This window comes from Ranitomeya variabilis, chromosome 1 (genome assembly GCF_051348905.1).
Source record: "Ranitomeya variabilis isolate aRanVar5 chromosome 1, aRanVar5.hap1, whole genome shotgun sequence".
NCBI lineage: Eukaryota > Metazoa > Chordata > Amphibia > Anura > Dendrobatidae > Ranitomeya > Ranitomeya variabilis.
This window is the reverse complement of record NC_135232.1, coordinates 685,729,349-685,741,256: the sequence shown is the minus strand read 5'-3', so window position 1 is coordinate 685,741,256 and position 11,908 is coordinate 685,729,349. Positions and strand designations below refer to the sequence as shown.

General features: G+C 46.3%; 1 protein-coding gene across 3 annotated transcripts in view; it reads left to right on the top strand.

Moving 5' to 3' along the window:
• The first annotated feature begins 3,366 nt into the window (after positions 1–3,366).
• Positions 3,367–11,908, top strand: part of PPP2R5E (protein phosphatase 2 regulatory subunit B'epsilon) — an 80,662-nt gene continuing 72,120 nt past the window's right edge. The window contains exon 1 of one of the 3 annotated variants that reach the window (XM_077265868.1): positions 3,367–3,946. The gene's annotated coding sequence lies outside the window, so the exon portion shown is untranslated. The remainder of the gene's footprint in view (positions 3,947–11,908) is intronic. The other 2 variants (XM_077265883.1, XM_077265875.1) reach the window with 2 other exon arrangements.

Here is an 11,908-nt window from a genome sequence, read left to right as displayed (position 1 = left end):
AGAGAGGTCCCTCATCGCCCATGGTGAGGGTGCTGCCACAAGGGTGAGGAGGTAAATTGCACATCTATATAAGTACAAATACTGGAGGAGATACATATTCCAAACATACAGTAAATCCATATGTCCTAATGAATTGTTACATCAATACACAAGGTCCTTTTGAATATATACTTTGGGAAATAGTGAGACTGTAGCAGTTTATATAGGTATCGAGATCCCTTGCCAAACGTCTGTGTCCCTTACCTGTAGGGTAGTTAGATTTGGGTAGTGAGTGCCCCCAGAAGGTTCAGCTTCGGCTCATTTGGCCTTTTGCTCTTAGTATAATCAGGCCTTGCCTGCTGCCATTCAGCCCTTATGGATCCTACGTGTCTCTACATCTACACCATCATTTCCTTCCCATTGACACAGCAGAGAGTGTGAGCCTATAATCAGGACTTTCATGAGCAACATTCTTCGGAAATTCCAAAATTTTAAATATATATATTTTTTAGTAAATTCCTGTATTTTCATAAAGGAAAATTTTGTTTTTGATATCGTCATTGTGCCGTTCCTGTTAAAGGAAGTGTCACCCCCAAAATGCTGATTAAACCACTTATATAAGGGACTGAGCAATTATAAAATAAGTGTAGTAACGGCTTTAGTTTAAAAAAAAAAAAAAAAAAAAAATTGTATGCAAATGAGGGGTCTTCGGTGCCCCATTGGCGTGGGCTGTTGCGCCCCCTAAATCTGCACACACCGACACTGACCATGGCTGGGCTCCTGCAGTGTCCGTGCAGAGCTGCTGATTGAGATAAGACAGCTCAGTACGTAAACTTAGGGGTGCACTGTTACACTGTGACCTTGGCCATGTCAGGGGGCACCGAAGCACACTCATTTGCATATGAAATAAAGTGGGTTTTTTTCTGGTGAATAAAACTATACAAGTATGATATATATATATTTTTTTTATATATAGAGGCTAAGGCTATGCGCACACGATGCGGATCCGCAGCGGACGTGCAGAAACGCTGCAAATCCGCACTGTGATGTACAGTACAATGTTATTCTAATGGGGAAAAAAAAATCAGTGCCGAATTGCTGCGGATTTGAAAGAAGTCCATGTCACTTCTTTTGTGCGGATCTGCAGCGTTTCTGCACCCCTCCGTGTTAAAATTCCGCAGTGGCAAAAACCGCAGAAAATCCGCATCAATTCCACATAAAAACCGCTGAAAAACCGCGGCTGTGGATTCTGCCAGGAGACGCGGATTTTGTGCAGAAAAGCTTTGGAAGTGATTTAATCAGCATTTTGGGGTGGGGGTGGTGACACTCCTTTTAACCCTTATGGACACATATGACTAAACTGATAACCTTTGATACCGTCTTAGGCCAGTCTCACACGTCCAGAGAATTCCGGTACTGGAAAAAAACGGTACCGGAGTTATGTGTCCGTGAGCTCACGTAGGCCATCCGTGTGGCAGCCGTGTGCTGCCTGGGTACCACACGGACCGTGCAGGAGAGACAGCGCTAAAGTTTATTTTAAACACGAAATACCACTAAAAAAAAGGATTATTCATATCTTCTCTACAGCAAACGCTGCTGCACAGAAGATATGAATCGCGGCTTCAGCACGATGCAGGGGACAGCGCTTACTGTAGCGCTGTCTCCTGCACGGCACACGGAGAACGTCCGTGTGCGGTACGTGTTTTACACGGACCCATTGACTTTAATGGGTCCGTGTAATACGTGCGCTCCCACGAACACTGACATGTCTCCGTGTTTGGCACACGGAGACACGGTCCGCAAAAAATCAATGACATCTGCACAGATGCATTGATTTTAATGTGTCTACGTGTGTCAGTGGCTCCGGTACGTGAGGAAACTGTCACCTCACGTACCGGAGCCACTGACGTGTGAAACCGGCCTTACAATGATCTCGACAGCCTGACTTTTACACGATCCAACTGTGTAGACAGCTCCCTGATTGATAAGAGAACGATAAAACTCAAATAACGCTATGCTCAAATATTGAAATTTTTTGACACATTCAAAAATAAAACAACAAGTTTTTCATACTTTTCCTACCGAGGTTATTTTTTTTCTTAAGCATTTCTCGCAGCCTGTTGATAGTACAGTGCTCAGCTCGGAGGAGATTCAATCAGTGATGTGCACTTTTTTTTATTTCCATTAGAAGTTTTTCAAAATAAAAACAAAAACGCTCAAATACTCTTCAGATGAACTGCAAAATCCATTTGTTCATTGAAATGAGACTTTATTTAAAAAAAAAAAATCTTTCCTTACTCTGTATTCTAATAACTCACCTGTTACTCATTCACAATGGAATTGCCAGCAGATAAGATACCGTCACACCCAGAAGTATCTGACCCAATGCTTCCAGGTGACTCACCTGTCAGATCTGACGTGTCCACATACTACATGAATGTTTGCAATAGTTTAAATTGCTTCCGGTGTTAACCCTTCCCTGTAAAATAAAATCGGGCAGGGGCGGACATATAGATGCAACCTGTGCCCGAGAGGTTAGGAGGCCACTACCACCTCCAAGGCAGCTGAAATTGGGCATTCTAAGGAGTCACTGGCCTGCAGAAGGTCCATAGAGTGTTCTAGCACAGGGCTCCTCTCCTGTCGGAATTGCATTGGTTAGGCTACGTTCACATTTGCGTTGTGCGCTGCAGCGTCGGCGACACAACGCAAATGTAAACGCATGCACAATGCATCGTTTTGTGACGCATGCGTCCACTTTTGCATGGTTTTGGGCGCAGAAAAAACTGCAACTTGCTGCGTCCTCTGCGCCCTGAACCCATGCACCACAGTGACGCATGCGTCACCAAACGCAAGTGCAACGCATGTCCATGCGCCCCCCATGTTAAATATAGGGGCGCATGACGCTGCAGCGCAGAACGCAAATGTGAACGTAGCCTTATGCCCATCTCCTGTCCGATGGTTCGGGAGCCCTGTTCTAGCGATCGCTCCTCTTGTGCTCATAGATTTGTCATCCATCCTATGGGATCACCAATCTCTGTCCATACGGAAGAGCAACTCCTCCTTGGCGCAGCCAGACGTCTGGATATTAGCTTAGCACAATGATGGAGGAGGTCAACAAAGCCTGACCCGTAAATTAGGCCTTTCATAGCTTACAGTGCGCTGGAAAAAAAATCAAGCTGATTTGTGATTGGTTGCTATGGGCAACAGCAGCTTTTCTTGCTGTGTGTTAGTTGGACTTGTAATCGCCTCTTGTGCACCAGCCCTGACCCTGGAACAGCCTGTGTCACTATAGTAACTGCATGGCCCGTTCTCTGCTAGGAAGTTTCACTCTGTAGTTTCCTCCTATACGGAGTGGAGAAAACACCCCATTCCTGCACAGCGTTTCCCGCCCTTCCCCCACTTCCATACGGGCACTTCCCGCACCGACCAATCCCACAGCCCCTTCACCAGAGCTCTGCGCTCTCACACTAGCCTGCTAGGCTTCGGGCCCTGGCCTCTCTGCTGCTGTGGAAGCTGCCGCGCCGCAGCCAATCACAGGCCGGCCTCCTTTTGAACCTGCCGTTTCGTCAGCACAGGGCTGGGCGGGGCTAAGGCTTCGAGCAGTTAGGTTGTGTTTGTGTTCTGTGTGCCCAGTGATATTGACAAAAGAGAGGAAATTGACAAGAGGGGGGCCCGTCCTGACCGCACCGCGCCGCGCTCCTCTCCCTCTGCCCCCCGGGGACTGACGCAGCCCAGGCCCGGGGAATGTGACGCTCTGCTGGGGATTTTGTGTCAGGGATTTTCGAGGTGATTGTGAACGGAAGAGGATTATCCCGGGCTCACAGGAGCAAGCTGCTGCCGGGGAAGCGCCGAGGCCTACACCGAGAGCAGAGCCACCGACAGCAGGGAGAGGGACGGAGAGAGCCCCCCGCCAGCAGCGCCGGCCCCAGGAGACCCTGCAGATCTGAGCCCGAGCAGGAGCTCCAAGGTGAGGCCTCAGCACATTGCGTGTGTATATGTGTACAGTTTGTAGGTGTGTGTGTATATATATATCTCCAAGGTGAGGCCGCAGCACAGTGTGTATGTGTACAGTGTGTGTGTGTGTATATATATATATATATATATGTATGTGTATATGTATGTGTATAGCTCCAAGGTGAGGTCGCAGCACAGCTTGTATGTATGTGTGTGTACAGTGTGTGTGTGTGTATATATATATATATATATATCCAAGATGAGGTCACAGCACAGCGTGTATGTGTGTGCACAATGTATATGTGTGTGATCAGGAGCTCCAAGGTGAGGCCACTGCACAGTGTGTGTGTATATGTGCATGTTTTACCACAGTGTGTGAGCACAGTGTGTGTGTGTGTGTGATCAGGAGCTCCAAGGTGAGGCCACTGCACAGTGTGTGTGTATATGTGCATGTTTTACCACAGTGTGTGAGCACAGTGTATGTGTGTGTGTGTGTGTGTGATCAGGAGCTCCAAGGTGAGGCCACTGCACAGTGTGTGTGTATATGTGCATGTTTTACCACAGTGTGTGAGCACAGTGTATGTGTGTGTGTGTGTGATCAGGAGCTCCAAGGTGAGGCCACTGCACAGTGTGTGTGTATATGTGCATGTTTTACCACAGTGTGTGAGCACAGTGTATGTGTGTGTGTGTGTGATCAGGAGCTCCAAGGTGAGGCCACTGCACAGTGTGTGTGTATATGTGCATGTTTTACCACAGTGTGTGAGCACAGTGTATGTGTGTGTGTGTGTGATCAGGAGCTCCAAGGTGAGGCCACTGCACAGTGTGTGTGTATATGTGCATGTTTTACCACAGTGTGTGAGCACAGTGTATGTGTGTGTGTGTGTGATCAGGAGCTCCAAGGTGAGGCCACTGCACAGTGTGTGTGTATATGTGCATGTTTTACCACAGTGTGTGAGCACAGTGTATGTGTGTGTGTGTGTGATCAGGAGCTCCAAGGTGAGGCCACTGCACAGTGTGTGTGTATATGTGCATGTTTTACCACAGTGTGTGAGCACAGTGTGTGTGTGTGTGTGATCAGGAGCTCCAAGGTGAGGCCACTGCACAGTGTGTGTGTATATGTGCATGTTTTACCACAGTGTGTGAGCACAGTGTATGTGTGTGTGTGTGTGATCAGGAGCTCCAAGGTGAGGCCACTGCACAGTGTGTGTGTATATGTGCATGTTTTACCACAGTGTGTGAGCACAGTGTATGTGTGTGTGTGTGTGTGATCAGGAGCTCCAAGGTGAGGCCACTGCACAGTGTGTGTGTATACGTGCATGTTTTACCACAGTGTGTGAGCACAGTGTATGTGTGTGTGTGTGTGTGATCAGGAGCTCCAAGGTGAGGCCACTGCACAGTGTGTGTATATGTGCATGTTTTAGCACAGTGTATATATGTGTGTGATCAGGAGCTCCAAGGTGAGGCCGCAGCACAGTGTGTGTATATGTGCATGTTTTAGCACAGTGTATATATGTGTGTGATCAGGAGCTCCAAGGTGAGGCCGCAGCACAGTGTATATATATGTATGTATTTGTGTAATCAAGAGCTCCAAAGTGAGGCCGCAGCAGTGTGTTTGTGTGTGCACAGTATATATTTGTGTATGTGATCAGGAGCCCCAAGGTGAGGCTGCAGTACAGGTAGCGTGTGTGCACAGTATGTATGAATGTGTGCGTGCAGTGTATGTATGTGATAAAGAGCTCCAAAGTGAGGCCAAAGCACAGAGAGTGTGTATATCTCTGTGTGCACAGTGTGTATATATGTGTATGTTATCAGGAGCTCCAAAGTGAGGCCACAGCACAGTGAGTGTGTATGTATGTGTGTAAGCACAGTGTGTATGTATATATATATATATATATATATATATATATATATATATATATATATATATTTAACAGTGTAATAAATATATATATTATAGTTAAATCAATGAGATTAGGAGCTCAAAGGTGAGGCCGCAGCACAGTGAGTGTGTGTGCAGTGTGTAATAGATACATATACAGGTCCTTCTCAAAAAATTAGCATATAGTGTTAAATTTCATTATTTACCATAATGTAATGATTACAATTAAACTTTCATATACTATAGATTCATTATCCACCAACTGAAATTTGTCAGGTCTTTTATTGTTTTAATACTGATGATTTTGGCATACAACTCCTGATAACCCAAAAAACCTGTCTCAATAAATTAGCATATCAAGAAAAGGTTCTCTAAATGACCTATTACCCTAATCTTCTGAATCAACTAATTAACTCTAAACACATGCAAAAGATACCTGAGGCTTTTAAAAACTCCCTGCCTGGTTCATTACTCAAAACCCCCATCATGGGTAAGGCTAGCGACCTGACAGATGTCAAGAAGGCCATCATTGACACCCTCAAGCAAGAGGGTAAGACCCAGAAAGAAATTTCTCAACAAATAGGCTGTTCCTAGAGTGCTGTATCAAGGCACCTCAATGGTAAGTCTGTTGGAAGGAAACAATGTGGCAGAAAATGCTGTACAACGAGAAGAGGTGACCGGACCCTGAGGAAGATTGTGGAGAAGGACCGATTCCAGACCTTGGGGAACCTGAGGAAGCAGTGGACTGAGTCTGGTGTGGAAACATCCAGAGCCACTGTGCACAGGCGTGTGCAGGAAATGGGCTACAGGTGCCGCATTCCCCAGGTAAAGCCACTTTTGAACCATAAACAGCGGCAGAAGCGCCTGACCTGGGCTACAGAGAAGCAGCACTGGACTGTTGCTAAGTGGTCCCAAGTACTTTTTTCTGATGAAAGCAAATTTTGCATGTCATTCGGAAATGCCTGAAGTCCAGTGTCAAGTACCCACAGTCAGTGATGGTGTGGGGTGCCATGTCAGCTGCTGGTGTTGGTCCACTGTGTTTCATCAAGGGCAGGGTCAATGCAGCTAGCTATCAGGAGATTTTGGAGCACTTCATGCTTCCATCGGCTGAAATGCTTTATGGAGATGAAGATTTCATTTTTCAGCACGACCTGGCACCTGCTCACAGTGCCAAAACCACTGGTAAATGGTTTACTGACCATGGTATTACTGTGCTCAATTGGCCTGCCAACTCTCCTGACCTGAACCCCATAGAGAATCTGTGGGATATTGTGAAGAGAAAGTTGAGAGACGCAAGACCCAACACTCTGGATGAGCTTAAGGCCGCTATTGAAGCATCCTGGGCCTCCATAACATCTCAGCAGTGTCACAGGCTGATTGCCTCCATGCCACGCTGCATTGAAGCAGTCATTTCTGCCAAAGGATTCCCGACCAAGTATTGAGTGCATAACTGAACATTATTATTTGATGGTTTTTTTGTTTGTTATTAAAAAACACTTTTATTTGATTGGTCGGGTGAAATATGCTAATTTATTGAGACAGGTTTTTTGGGTTATCAGGAGTTGTATGCCAAAATCATCAGTATTAAAACAATAAAAGACCTGACAAATTTCAGTTGGTGGATAATGAATCTATAGTATATGAAAGTTTAATTGTAATCATTACATTATGGTAAATAATGAAATTTAACACTATATGCTAATTTTTTGAGAAGGACCTGTATGTGTGTGTGTGTGTGTGAGAATAGGAGGTCTAAGGTGAGGCCACAGCACAGCGTGTGTATAATATATGTATATATAGCCACAGCCAAGTGTATATGTATACACATACATACATCAGGAGATCCATGATGAGGCCACAATCGACTGTATGTATCTGTGTAATATAGCACTAGCAAGCAGTATATGGAAAAATAGGTGCCAGACTTTTCAGACATAGACCAACCCTCAATATAGTATATAAAAAAAAATGAAGACCTCACTCATTTTTTAGAAAATAAATATGGTGGTTTAATAGCCCATAGGGGCGTCAGCGAGCACATGAAGAAAGGCCCACACTTTGAGCTGAAACGTCATTGAAGCCCCTATTAAGCCACCATATTTCGATTTTTTTTATATTAAAAAAAGGAGTGCTGTCCATTTGTTTTTACATATATAATTCTATACGGCTGAGCTTCCGATCACATACATACTAGTTTGTGTGTGATCAGGAGTTTTGAGAGTGAGAGCCTGCACAGTGTAGGTATTGCATACAGCTAGATGGGCAGGCATCCCCTCCTCCTCAGTGAATATGTACACTATGTAGTATATCTATCATTATCATATGCTTGTGGTATTACATGTAGTAGATAAATGGGGGGACATAGTGTACCGGTATGTGTGGCACTACAAGTAGGGATGTGGGAGAAGTACTTAACCCCCCCCCCTTTCCTGTATCTGTGTATGTTTTATATTATAAATTGCAGTATAAATATGTAACGTATACGTGGTACTGCATGACCCTCCACTCTTTTTTTTTTTTTTTTTTTGCAAAGTCCCAGTGTGTGTGTGTCTGTATGTAAAGCAGATATGGATATGTCATATGTATTTACATAGATACATGCAACAAGATACATAGCCATATTAGAATGTGTGTGTGTGTATGTATGTATATATTATTATTATTTTTATTTATTGTTATAGCGCCATTTATTCCATGGCGCTTTACATGTGAGGAGGGGTATGCATAATAAAAACAAGTACAATATTCTTAAACAATACAAGTCATAACTGGTACAGGAGGTGAGAGGACCCTGCCCGCGAAGGCTCACAAACTACAAGGGATGGGTGAGAATACAGTAGGTGAGGATAGAGCTGATCGTGCAGCGGTTTGGTCGATCGGTGGTTACTGCAGGTTGTAGGCTTGTTGGAAGAGGTGGGTCTTCAGGCTCTTTTTGAAGGTTTCGATGGTAGGCGAGAGTCTGATGTGTTGTGGTAGAGGGTTCCAGAGTAGGGGTGATACGCGAGAGAAATCTTGTATGCGATTGTGGGAAGAGGAGATAAGAGGGGAGTAGAGAAGGAGATCTTGTGAGGATCTGAGGTTGCGTGTAGGAAAGTACCGGGAGACGAGGTCACAGATGTAAGGAGGAGACAGGTTGTGGATGGCTTTGTATGTCATGGTTAGGGCTTGTTTCCACTTGCGAGATATACGTCCGTGTCTCGCATGTGAAAACCAAGCTCTGGAGCCGGCACTACAGAGCGGAGCGTGCGGCCGCATAGGAACACATGGAGCTGCACGCTCCGCTCTGGAGTGCCGGCGCCAGAGCTTGGTTTTCACATGCGAGACACGGACGTATATCTCGCAAGTGGAAACAAGCCCTTAGGGTTTTGTACTGGAGTCTCTGGGCAATGGGGAGCCAGTGAAGGGATTGACAGAGGGGAGAGGCCGGGGAATAGCGGGGGGACAGGTGGATTAGTCGGGCAGCAGAGTTTAGAATAGATTGGAGGGGTGCGAGTGTGTTAGAGGGGAGGCCACAGAGCAGGAGGTTGCAGTAGTCAAGGCGAGAGATGATGAGGGCATGGCCTAGGGTTTTTGCAGATTTTTGGTTGAGGAATGTATGGATTCGTGAAATATTTTTGAGTTGAAGTCGGCAGCAAGTGGAAAAGGCTTGGATATGTGGTTTGAAGGAGAGATCAGCGTCAAGGATTACCCCAAGGCAGCGAGCTTGTGGGACTGGGGAGAGTGGGCAGCCATGCACTGTAATGGATAGGTTCGTTGGGGGGGGTCGCGTGAGATGGGGGAAAGATGATGAATTCTGTTTTGTCCATGTTAAGTTTCAGAAATCTAGCGGAGAAGAAGGATGAAATAGTGGACAGACATTGAGGGATTCTGGTTAGTAGGGAGGTGATATCTGGTCCAGAGATGTAGATCTGTGTGTCATCAGCATAGAGGTGATACTGGAAGCCATGAGATTCTATGAGCTGTCCCAGGCCAAAGGTGTAAATGGAGAAGAGCAGGGGCCCAAGGACTGAACCTTGTGGGACTCTGACAGATAGGGGGCGAGGTGAGGAGGTGGTGAGTGAGTGGGAGACGCTGAATGTCCGGTCTGTTAGGTATGATGAGAACCAGGATAGGGCCAAGTCAGTGATGCCAAGGGATGAGAGGGTCTGTAATAATAGGGAATGGTCCACTGTGTCAAAGGCAGCCTGTGTGTATGTGTGTGTGTATGTATGTATGTATGTATGTGTATCTATCTACCTATCAAACAGCAGCATATAACTCCAAGTAAATAAAACTTCTGTGAAATCAAACTGTCCACTTAGGAAGAAACACAGTTTGACAATCAATTTCACATGCTGTTGTGCAAATGGAATAGATAACAGATGGAAATTATTGGCAATTATCAAGGCACACTCAATAAAGGAGTGGTTCTGCAGGTGGGGACCACAGACCACATCCCAGTACCAATGCTTTCTGGCTGATGTTTTGGTCACTTTTGAATGTTGGTTGTGCTTTCACACTCTTGGTAGCATGAGACGGATTCTACAACCCACACAAGTGGCTCAGGTAGTGCAGCTCATCCAGGATGGCACATCAATTTGAGATGTGTCAAGAAGGTTTTTCGTCTGTTAGCGTAGTGTCCAGAGGCTGGAGGCGCTACCAGGAGACATGGAGGGGGCCGTAGGAGGGCAGCAACCCAGCAGCAGGACCGTTACCTCAGCCTTTGTGCAATGAGTAACAGGAGGAGCTCTGCCAGAGCCCTGCAAAATGACCTCCAGCAGGCTACAGATGTGCATGCGTCTGCACAAACTGTTAGAAACCGACTGCATGAGGATGGTCTGAGTGCCCGATGTCCACAGATGGGGGTTGTGCTTACAGCCCAAGACTGTGCAGGACGCTTAGCATTTGTCACAGAACACCAGGATCGGCAAATTCGCCAGTGGCGCCCTGTGCTCTTCACGGATGTAAGCAGGTTCACACTGAGCACATGTGACAGAGTCTGGAGACACCATGGAGAGTGATCTACTGCCTGCAACATCTTTCAGCATGACCGGTTTGGCAGTGGGTCAGTAATGGTGTTGTGGGGTGGCATTTCTTTGGAGGGACGCACAGCTCCCCAGAGGTAGCCTGACTGCCATTAGGTACCGAGATGAGACCCTCAGACCCCTTGTGAGACCATATGCTGGTGCGGTTGACCCTGGGTTCCTTCTAATGCAGGACAATGCCAGACCTCATTTGGCTGGAGTATCAGCAGTTCCTGCAAGATGCAGGCATTGAAGCTATGGACTGGACCGCCCGTTCCCCAGACCTGAATCCGATTTAACTCATCTGGGACATGTCTTGCACCATCCACCAACGTCACGCTGCACCACAGACTGTCCAGGAGTTAGCGGATGCTTTAGTCCAGGTCTGGGTGGAGATCCCTCAGGAGACCATCCGCCGCCTCATCAGGAGCATGCCCAGGCGTTGTACAGTAGGGAGGTTATACAGGCACCTAGAGGCCACACACACTACTGAGCATCATTTCCTTGTCTTGAGGCATTTCCACTGAAGTTGGATCACCCTGCAACTTAAGTTTCCCTTTGATTTTGAGCATCATTCCAACTCCAGACCTCTGTGGGATATTAGTTGTGATTTACGATGATCATTTTTAGGTTTTATTGTTCTCCACACATTCCACTATGTAATGAATAAAGATTTACAACTGGAATATTTCATTCAGTGATACCTAGCATGTGAGATTTTAGTGTTCTGTCACGGCGTGGGTTCAGTCACTGTTCTGTGTATAGAGATCAGCGGCTGTAACTGCGCCCCTGACAGTGACTGACATCAGGCTCAGCGTTAAGGCTGGCTGTCAGTCAGTGCCAGTGGCGTGGTTATTGCTGCTGCTCCCTAACTACAGACAGGTGACTGAACCTGCATCGGCGCTTCCCCTGTGATTGGACATATAAACCCAGGGTTGTAGGGAGCAGAGCGCAGAAATGTCACCAATGCTCTCTGCTGACTTCATAAAAGCAGAGTCCAGACCTCCTCTGGTATTAACATCAGCACAAATTCTGTTCCCCCGCTGGGATGTTCGTGGCTGAGCAGCTGCTTGCAGCCTTACACCACCAAGCA